Raw genomic sequence first — 11,875 nt, forward strand, 5'->3', positions numbered from 1 at the left:
ATTTTGCATGAAAGAGGGCATAGTGAAACACCGCACTAGTGCCGGTAAATCACAACAATTTGCAGAATTGATGAGAATAACATTACTAGAGACGACCCAAAAAATTATATCTAGTACTGGTATTGCTAGGAGAATCCTAGCTGATGTGCTAAGTATGGTAAGCTGCCTGGTGAATAGATCCCCATCAATTGCTATTGAATGGCGTATTTCTAAAGAAGTGTGGTTTGGTAACGTTGCTGGTTATTCTATTATTAGAATGTTTTGTTGCCTTTGTTATTTTCGAGTGAGTGATGGTAAGCTCGATTGGAGGGCAATGTGCATATTCCATGGCTATGCACAAGGTGAGTTGGGTAATCAGTTGTGGTGCATGGATATAAATTCACTTGTTGAAAGGAGAGAAGTTACCCTTGACAAGTCTCCGATACTTCTGGCTATGAGTGTTAGTGGCAGTGTTAATACGGATCTGGACGGTGTTCAGCTTGAGGTGGAGTTGCAACCAGAAACTCCTGAGGTAGCGAGTATAGGTACTAGCAAAGTAATCGACACAAATGGTGCTCATAGCGAGATGGAGCCTATAGAGCCAATGGTTGCTGTAACTGCTGAAATTAACAAGGTATGTGTTCAATCTCCTGATAGATATGGATGCAACAATGGTTTTGCTTTATCTGCGGTTAAGGAGGGTTTGTCAAAAAATCCTTGCGGGGCAATTAAAGGTGCATGTGGAGTTGGTATTCTGATGAGGTCGTCGATTATGACGAAGTTCAAGCGATACTTGGACTTAGATAATGTCTATGGCGGTTGAGCCCATTGGGGGCCATGGGAAAGTAGCAGCAGAATTTGAATTTTTATGAAGCGATTGTAATTTGGCTCAAACGTCGAGCCAAGTGGAGATTGTTAAATTATGTCTCGAGTTTGAGCGTTTACAAAACGCGTTTCGTTGGACTCTTGAAGTTGCACGAAAGAGGAAATAAAATTATATATATATATATATGCAGCAAAGTTTTCTGTTTCGTTACAGAGGAGGCCGAATAAGCCGAAGCTTCGTGGGGCCCAAACACACAAGCGATTTCACGCCTCTGCACATTGAAGAGGAAGGTGGTGGGGCCCAAGGTCAAAAGTTTGACCTTGGGCACAAACCTACGTATAATGATATGAAGATTTCCTTTTGGCATGAAGCTTGCCGAATAAAGGAGCAGTGGGCCTAGGTCAAACTTTGACCTGGGCACACGTATAAAACAGAAGTGTTTTGCATAGGGCTTCTCTTCTTTTTTCGGTGTGTTGCTGCTGCACCCATACGAGAGTAAAGGAGGAGCCGCATGTCTTCAAGCTGAAGCGCGATCAAGAAAAGGATTTTTTTTTCAACGTTTGTTTTGAGCTTGTGTGATATTCAAGTGAGTTGTTTATTTATAAACACTTTGGGTTTGGGATTAAATTGGGGTTTGGGAAATACCGAGAGAGTGTTTGAGTGACTTGAGTGTGTAATCTCCTTGTATTGCTTGATCTATAGTGAAATTCACTGCTACTCTCCCGTGGAAATAGGTCTTTACGACTAAACCACGTAAATCTGGTGTCCGATTTATTTTCTTCTGTCTATATTTTGTTCGATCGCTCGCCCTTATCGCAATAGGTTGTTACATTTGTTTTTCTTTTTTTGATGATCCAGGGCATAGGCATAGAAGTTGATTTATTTGGAAGCCCATGGAACACTATATAAATCCCCCAATCCTGTTAAATCCGGGCCTTTGACAATTATAGGTGAGCCAATTTATATGCAATTGGTGACATTTAATGGGCAACCTCCCAATTGTGATGTGGAAATTTCCTAACGCCCGAACCGCACAAGCAAGCTGTCAAAATTACCAAGATTTTGTAGTTCAAAAGGCTTGACATATTAAAGTTTGATCCTAATTGGCAATTGAAACTTTTTGTTTGGGATTAGGTTCAGAAATTTTTTTACGGAACCCTTTTTGTAGGAGGTCAGTCCTTTCGTGCGGCTTTCCAATGGCGTTAACAATGTTTCCTCGGTGTTGCATACACAGATCCTTCGGGAACAGTCCTAAAGTTGGGACAGACATCCTTTCCTGTAAATTCCACTACCTGACCAAGACCAACTTCCTCAGATGCAGGGGTATATACTTCCACAACGTCGTTAGATTCCCCAAAGAATATAATCGCAGCTTTTTCTGAATAGGCAATGCAGAATTTATAAAAAAAAAATGGAGATACCCCAAGAGTATACAATACATCTCTTTATAAATCAATCTTTATAAGTGGAAGTTGTTTTAGAGAAAGAATTGGATGAACATGATTAGCCTTCTCAATGAACATGCAAAGCACTCAGCTTTCGTTGCAAGTCATCAGCAAGAGTATATAATACATCCCTTTGTAAATCAATTATATCTCTAGCATTATTCTTTAAATATAATAAGAACTCCAGGACCTTGCAAGTAACATCTGGGGACCATAGGAAGAGTCAGCCTAGATAAAATAAGCCTACCCATCAAATTTTATAATTTTGTCGACGAAAAGATCTTATGGGAACTTCATCAAAATTCTCGACATAAACACGAAGACAGGACATATTTTTAACTGTACTAGAAATGAAATGCAAGAGATTTCTCCTTACAAATTGAATTTTATGAATGAGTGCTTCAAAAATACTTGTTATGTATCCACTCAAAAAATATTTCATTTTCAAACCATTGTTTTCTTGTGTTATGTATCATTAGTACATTGAAAATGAAAAAAAAAAAAAAATCTGTTAGGTATGATTAATAAGTATTGGAGAATGATTCCTTAATAAGATCCTAATAAATTGATAAAAAGCTGTCGAAAGTGGGCGGAGGAAGGGTTCTCCCTCTTCCCTCGCTCCCTCTCATTGCTTCCATTCACATGCTTAGAGAAGGTTTTCCATGACATTATGATGCGACCTCTCCTTTCCCAGATTCAGTGATTAGCATCCAGAGGAATGAAGAAACAACTTTTACTGGAAATACTTTTGCCCGGACAACTGTGAGAAAAGAAATTGTAAAGAAAGACCAACGCACATGAGAGGGTAGCAAATAAACAGAATCTGTCAAGGAAAGACAAAGAAATGAGCAGTTGGAGCAGGGAATTTATTATAGGAACCCCATAAAGAATTGCGAAAGAAGAGAGAGGTTGCTTCTTGCTTCATGCTTCACGTTTCGACCGCCAATTGCTTTCTCTCTTGTTTTTCTCTTTAACTTTTTTGTCTTTTTGGGTCACTTTGGTGGACAACTGCGAAAAATTGAAAAGAAAGACCAAAGCACAGGAGCTGAAGAAATTATAAGAACTAATAAGAGACCTGAGAAGGTGCCTCAATGCTTCAACCGCCGTTGCTTTGTCGTTTTTCTCCATGTTGCTCGTCCCTTCGTTTAAGATATATTGGAAATGCCAATTGGTCTTTTCTTAATCACAGTTTTTCCTTTTTCCTGTTGAGTTTATATTTTACGTCATTGTTCATCCAAACGCAAGAATTGAACTATCCAAATCCAGAACAATATGCCGCTTCTCTTACGTGAGCATCAACACTGTTTCAACTCTCATGGGCATTTTGTCAAGAACCTGGCAGGGAGTCGAAAATACTCGGATCTTCCCTTTTTTAGCATCGACTTTGACGCGACGCCATGAGCAATGACTCTCATTTCAACTTGTCTTGCATCAGCGTCCTTCGAGAAGCATTGGATTCACCTTTGCCTCCTCTCACATGCCCTTCACTTGTCCCCTCGCAACCCGCAAGAATTTTGCGTCTTCTACGAGCAAGTGACGAGCTCTCTCTACTGCCAGTGGAATAGAAGAGAGATTACGCATTTGAAGCCCACAAGGATGAGAGGGAAAATAAAAGTTGGCCCCTAAATTTTTAATTACTGTTCAATTAGTCTTTGAAATTGAATTTTGACCAAATTGGTATTTGTACTCTCTGGTTTAACCTAATTGATCCTTTTAGCCGATTCATAATTTAACTTACTCCAAGAAACCATTCTCAAGCCACAGAATATCAATTCGCTAGAAAGGTCCATGAGCAACATTGGAGCCATCCATGAGCTACATTGGAGCCATACTTCTTTTTTCCAGAAATTACTAGTCCACTTTGTTGAAAGATTCAATTAAAAGTAAATATTTAATCCCTGCATTCGTTTATAGAATCATCCATCACTTTATCACTCATGTGCACTCCTTCCTTTTGAATTTTTTTTGTACGTTCTTCAATTTTGAACATCGTCAATCAATTACAAGTTTGCTATCTACAAGTCAAAATAGTCCTCACTTAAATAGGAGTAAAAGATTTCTTTTTCCTAGAATTACAAAATAATCCACAAAGAAGATAGGGAAATGAAACAAACAAAGAGAGCAAATTACATAATGAATAAATTATGATAATTTATGCATGAGTTTCGAAACTATAATACTCAATGACTGAAATAACGCGGTAAAATTTCTAGTTCATTATTAAGAAATAAAAGGCATGCTTCAAATATAAATATGATACAATCAATTTTAGAGATGATTCTAATTAAGCCGAGCTTGAGGTAGTGGTCCAACTTGTTGCCCGAGTTTGAGACCCACAATTAAAGATGGTACTTTCATTTAAGTCAATCATCAATTCCATTGTTTACTATTCAATTAACAACAAGCAAACCTTTGAAGGCCTGAATGCTTATGGTAATTCGTTTTCCAAAAACATTCTCTTCTTGAAATTCGATCATCAATTCTTCAACCAATGGCTTCTCTTCATTCACATCCAACTCACTTGACCCATCAAGCATCTCACTCAAGCTAAATGCCTCTTCTTGGATAATTCCGCTCATGTTGCCACGTACAAATGCTTAAAGTAATGGAGTAATAAGGTACAATGCTGGTGTAATGACTTTTCAAACAAGGGAGGATAAAATGGAACATCAATGGAACACATTCATTTTATTAAATTATATATAGTATAAATGTTAGTGCTTGCACTTCTTGTGTAATGATTTTTTTCATGCTATCAGTGTACAAAATTAAAGTCAGAAATAATGAATTGTGGTGTTTAGGACTTTATATATACCGCTTTTTCCAGGCAAACAGAAACTGGAAGTATCGAGTAAATGTTTCATCTCATTAGCCATTGTACTAGTTATGCTATCGGGCTTCATTAATGCGATTTTCTTTTGTTACAAGTTAATAATAGCCAGCTTCATTGAGAAGCCTAAGTGAAGGGAGAGAGACTATAATCTTGGCTTGGATTTACTACCTTTTCACTCAATATGATGCAAGACCTTCTTAACTCGCTGTGGAATTTTGCATGACAAAGTTATCGGGCAAAATCCAATTGTCGATCTAATGGTGAGGATTAGCTTGTTGTCTCCCGATCAATGATGCATCTCTTGCACATCCAACGGTAGAGAAGCGGCAAAACTGTTTTGGCCATTTGAAGAGTCATGGCAATTTCCCTTCTGTACTTGGCTATGAAGGCGTGAGATCTTGTGTACGGAGATAGATTAAGTTTTTCATCATCACCACAACTTCTTTGATGCACAAATCCAGCACTGACTTTGGAACATGAAACTTTCCCTGGCTTTTTCCCCCTCTTTTCTGACTATAATTTCACAAATCGAGCTCTCCTATTTTGACACGCTTTAAGCATATCACGCATCCAATCATATAACCTCTGTACTGTGATTCCTCAACATTTATAAAAACATTATATCTCCATGTTGCAACATGACAAGTTATTAAATTTCATTCTCTATACATCTGGCATAGGGCGCAAGGTAATATTTTTCATTAAAGAAAAATTCTTTTATGATTTTCCTAAGCTGTCTAGTCCAAGTCGATCTTACAAGATGGCTTCCGAATACCAACAATCTAGAGTAAACACAAGCCCAGGCAGTAAAATCACAAAGCTTAATTGATCTGGACATGAACAACCTAGTTGGCCTATTCCTTAAAGAAAAATCTTTTATGATTTTCCTATGTTGTCTAGCCAAAGTGGATCTTGCAAGATGGCTTGAATACCTACTCGAAAGTAAACACAAGAAGGCTATTTGAATCCACTAAAGAGAATTTAATTGATCTGGACATGAGCAACCTAGTTGGCCTATTCCTATGTCAATGCCTTACAACTCTTTGACCAATGAAGACGTGCCATCAAGTGTGCATAGAGTCAATTGTACTATAATAACAGGTTAAACTCAATTTTGTCTAGGTCTGTTCATGGGGTTAGATTGATTAAGAGTGACACATGCATTCTCCGAGTTGTCCATCTCCATGTGAGAACACTAATTTTGATATCTACTTCTTCCGAGCAGGTAAGATAAGGAAAATAGCCTATTGATCAATGATCAAATACAACATTTTGTTCAACAAAATGACAAGGATATGAGTACTAATATGAATTACCAAGATAAATTCCATCACAATGATCAAATGAAGTTCCAGGCTCTAGAAAGAATATCAAGTTTCTTGAAATGAGCAAAAGAGATGAGATCACATTAGCACAAAAGTAACCAATCTTTGAATGGTGCAAATACTAGTGCAGACCACCACGAGCGGCAGGTACTAAACAATCCGTCCTGACACTCTTGCTCAACCCAACGTCTGATTGATAAGCAATTTCCTTTGACGGTGCAGATTCCTTTGCCTTCTGGAAATATACAAACCAAATCTTAATCTTCCACTTGGGATGTTCCTGAATTCCAACAGATATAGAAACGTTCAGCCTCCGCGATACAGCTTTTTACGTGGATTAATTCTCCAATGCACTATGAATCTTTTGTTTACTATCTACATCAGCACTTCCTCAAGCACGACGATTCCCTACGTAGCCAACCCTGTAGGCCAGACAACACGTAGATGTGGTAAGTGTAAGTTTTGAATCAGTCTGTGATTCCGGAATAGGAGAAAATCATAACCATTGAAAAGGATATAAATTAGCAATCCCATAGAAAAGGTTGTACGAGACCTTTCGAAGGTCTGGACTGACGTTTGAGAGTATACTATCCTTCTGACTTTATTAGTCAATTTACAACAAAATTCCAGGCAGAGAAAGCTAAAATTCTTTCATCGCAGGATTCTAGCAACATTTGCCGTGAGTCACCAATCGACCAATTTTGTGGAGGAAAGGCAGGTGTAGATTGTGGAGGCTGCAAACTCCGTCTCTTTCTCTACTTCACCAGTCCCCAGTTGCAAGTACGTCAAGGTCCCCGCCTTCTCTCTTTCTCTCTCTCTCTCTCTCTGTGTAGCAGGAGTTACAGCTTCACATTAAAGGAAGTGGAGGGAAATGGGGACGGAGTCTGGTGAAGAAGGCGTCACCCATGTCCTCTTTTGAGGGCCTTACTTCCTGGCTTCTCACAATTACGCCGAAGACTCAAGCCAATACCTATTTATCCAGTTTCAGACCATTTTTACCCAGCGTTATATGATAGAAAATGCTTGACGTTCCACTTTCTTCAGGCGGAAGTGGTTGATCGAGTTACCTGGATGTGTTTAGAGCGGTACAAAGAGATTTGATTGCATCACCTGTGAGCTCTCGACGCTGTCCAATTATTTTCGCATCCATTGGTGGAGCCAGATTTCAACTACCTATTGCACTGAAGTGATATCCCATTTCTGCCTCTGACCATTGTAACATTGTAGAATTGTACAATTTGAGGCACTGTCGTAGGTTATGAAAGTTTTACCTGGCTGAAATAAAAACCAATATGCTCTTGTCGGGGTCCTACTTAAACTTGCTGGAACGATCCCATTGTCGCCAGCACAAGCCTTTGGATAAATAACAGACTAGGAATAAAAAAGAATGTTCAACTTTGTACGTTCGTTTTGGTCTTATGTACAGATGTGAATGTATCCTCGTTAATTAGTGTGCTTCGGTTTATGGCAGCGTAAGGACTTATTGTTTCATATGTTTCCAAATTTTGTCTCTAACTGCACCTTGAAGATCATTCATTCATCTGTTTTCCATTTCTGCAGGTCAATAAGGCAGTCCTTGATGATGTGCCACATATTATAGGAAACTACCATGTTTGTGTGGTTAAGAACAAGTGCTTCGACTCAAACCGTAGCTCGAGTGAAACAATTGAAGCTTGTCATGCAATTTGATGTCGGTCTGGAAGGCGCCTGCCCTTGTTTGCTTGCGTCTGTGGGGCCGGGGGAGTTTGGTTTATCTTGTCGGTATTATCACTATGTTCCGTTAGATCTTAATTGAATTTAGTACTCGACATTGACATCTTTATGAAGTTGTTGATATGGACACTGCCACCAAAAATGGAATAGAAGTTGCCAGAATTCCAGGTGACATCACGGGAAATGCAGCATCATGTGCAGAGCTGGCTATTTATTTGATGCTGGGTTTACTTCGAAAGCAGGTAGGTTTGATCGCTAGAAAAATCTCAAGTACCTGGTACTTCATCTGAGTCATTCTTACATTTTAAGTCCACAAGGTTTAGTTTGTCACATGTCGTGCTTCTTTTAGTTCCATCATAAGGAATGACATGAAGAATATTCTAGCTGTAACATTTTCTGAATTGAAATGAATTCCCCACTGTTTTGCACTCTCATCCTTTTCTGGTCAAAGTTCCCAGTGAATGTTTGATCATTGGCACCAGTAAATTATGTTTGAAGCCTCCGTAGGTTTTTTCAAAATGAAAGTGCACAGGTGCTTATCTTCATTGATATACTGGGAAACAATCGTTCAAATTATACCCCAATTTCGAACCATAGCAAGACATCTTGCATGAGGCCTACATCTGAATGAAAATGTTCATTTACAATTCAAGGAAACATAAGGCTTCACATAAGGCTTCCTGTGTTTGCATGACACCACTTGACATAGGGCTTCTTGTGTTTGCATTCCTTGGCTGCATACTGCTATCGCCAGCCATATTACTCATAGGTGCATCCACTGAAGATGTCACCATCATGGTCGAACTCCCATTATGCAACAATCCAGGAGTATCATCGTTGTCATTGAATTAGGATTGATTGGATTTCCATTATTAATAGAAGAATGGTCGATCAAATTACACAACTGGTACTCCAATTTGCCCAGATTCATACACTCATCCTACATAATTGTAATTTCAAAGTAGCAAAAGAATGTCAAGTCCTATTCACCAAAAGAGAGAGAGAGAGAATACTGATAAGCCCAAGGAAGAACAGGTGAAACCAGGCAAGAGAAATGAACAGATTATTGGCTTTCACAAATGTAAAATGTAAAACACTAAAAAAACCCAATAAAGGGCAATCATAAGCCGCTTCTTGTACTTCTACAAAGAAGAAGAGGAGAGAAATGATGAGGAATGGGAAGACCTTTGAGTGAGAAGATTTAAAGAGACCGTCTTCCAGGCGTTTAACAATATCCTTCAGCTTCTGCATTTGAGAGTCATTCATTGGCTGTAGATGCCGCTGTGCTAAGAGAACAAAGCTGAAAAGGGACAGTAAAAAGTTCAATCAGCAAACAAGGACTCAATGGAACTGTGGAGGTTAAAGCACAAGAACAAGTGCTCTAGATTAGATTACATCTTCTCTTGCATATAGTTCCGAGCTCTAAGAAGATCCGTGTCCATGCTCAACACAGCATGAGGGACACCACTGCCTGCAGCTACTAAATTCAGGACAACATTGCCACTTTGCTGGGACACCCCAGGCAACTGAGTGCCTGATTGACTAGATATGTGCCCCGACGTATCTGCCTGCACATTCATCACATCAATCTACAAAAGCTCTCACTCTTATCAGTCAAACTCACAGGGGGTCTACACATGCCTGAGCTTGTGCTACATATATAAAAACTCTATTCACAGTGAACAAACCACACCCAATACCACCAAGCACCAGTGCAGATGACCATAACAAGAAATTATAGAGAGCACATGCCTTTGGATACATTCTGTTAGGCATAAGGCTCGACATAAGGCTTCTTGTGTTTTCATTCATTGGCTGCATGTTGCTACCCCCAGCGATATAACTAATAGGGGCATCCACTAAAGATGTTGCCATCATGGTCGAACTCTCATTATGTGACAATCCAGGGGTTGGAATCATTATTATCATTGCATCAGGATTGACTGGATTTGGATTATTAGGCGATGGACGCTTGTTCAAACTATGCGACTGGGACTCCAATGTGCCTAAATTCATATACTCATCCTACATGATTGTAATTTTCAAGTAGCAAAAGAATCTCAAGTACTATTTACCAAAAAGAAAGGAAATTACTGATAATAATGAGAAAAAGCAGGTGAAACCGGGCAAGAGAAATGAACGGAGTACTGGCTTTTGCAAATATAAAATGTAGAACACTAAACCCATAAAGGGCAATCATCAATCGCTTTTTGTAATTTTACAAAAGAGAGGAGAGAAATGATGAAGATGGGAAGACCTTTGTGTGAGAAGATTTAAAGAGACCTTCTTCTAGGCGTCTAACAGTATCCTTCAGCTTCTGCATTTGAGAATCATTAATTGGCTAGGGATGCTACTGTGCTAAGGGAACAAAGCTGAAAGGGACAGTGAAAAGTTCAATCGGCGAACAAGGACCAAATGAAACTGTGGAGGTTAAAGCACAACAAGTGCCGTAGACTAAATTACATCTTCTCTTGCATATAATGCCAAGCTCCGACAGAGTATCCATGTCCACGCCATAATAAAAGCATGAGGGGCACCACTGCCTATAGTTACCATATTCGCGATGACATTGCATTTTGCTGGGACACCCCAGACAACTGGGCACCCGATTGTCTAGATTCACGCCCTGACATATTCACCTGTACATTCATTTCGTCAGTCTACAAAAAGCTCTCGCTCGCTCTTCCTATAATCATTCAAACTCGCAAAGGGTCAACACATACCTGAGCTGGTGCGACATACATTAAAAAAAAACTCTTTTCACAGCGAACAAACTACAACCCTATATCGCCAGACACCAATGTAGACAGCCATCACAAGAGATTATAGAGAGCATCAACAAAACAATCAAAAGCAGACGACGTTCCACATCACTCTCTCGAGAATCTCTCAAGCACGGGAAGAGGGAGAAAATTGGAGGAAATTCACATCCAGATGCTGCAAAAATTCAAAGCTTTGATAACGGGAGACAAATTGAAGGATTGGAGAACCGTCGAGTACGAAACAAAACAGGATGAAATTGGGACCGACGATGCTTTCTTATCTTTAAATGTCATGGTGAGAAAAGCGAATCAATTGGGGTTGGAGTGAGGACTTGTGAGCGAGGAAGTAGGGTCCTGTAATTTGTTCATACATGGGTATCAAAACCGAACCGAAATTTCATGCATTTTCAATTTAGTTCGTACAATGGAAAAATAATCATTTTTTTTTTTTTAAGGTTCAGTTTGATTAATGAAAATCTCTCTTCTTTTTCATCATTTAATTAGTTTGGTTCCAAGGGGAAAAAAGAAGAAAAATCGAAAAATCAAACCGAACTGAATTAGGTTTTGATCGGATAAAATCAAATAATTATAGAATAGAATAGGATCAGAGTATTAAAATAGAAAAAGCGGAACAAAAATCCCGTCATCATCAGTCTTCCAGGAGAGATTTTTAAGCTCGTTTCGCGCTCATATTAATGATTCATCTCCCGCCACGACCGTTTAAGTTCTCAGAAGGGGTATCACTCTCGCAGCAAATCACTCGCAGCTCTCGGAAATCCCTAGAAGATCTTTCTTCTTCATCCCCCAAATGCAGAAACCGCCATGGATGAGGCTCCGACGAAGTGGAACGTCACCTTCACGAAGCACCTCAAGCAGAACCGCAGCGGCTTCCTCTCTCTCCGCTCCTCTGCAATCGATATGTGAATGTTCTTTCCCTGAATTTAGCTTGCTCGCTGGAACTAGATGGCATCGTCTGGAGGCTGCCTGGGATT

This window comes from Eucalyptus grandis, chromosome 2, assembly GCF_016545825.1.
Source record: "Eucalyptus grandis isolate ANBG69807.140 chromosome 2, ASM1654582v1, whole genome shotgun sequence".
NCBI lineage: Eukaryota > Viridiplantae > Streptophyta > Magnoliopsida > Myrtales > Myrtaceae > Eucalyptus > Eucalyptus grandis.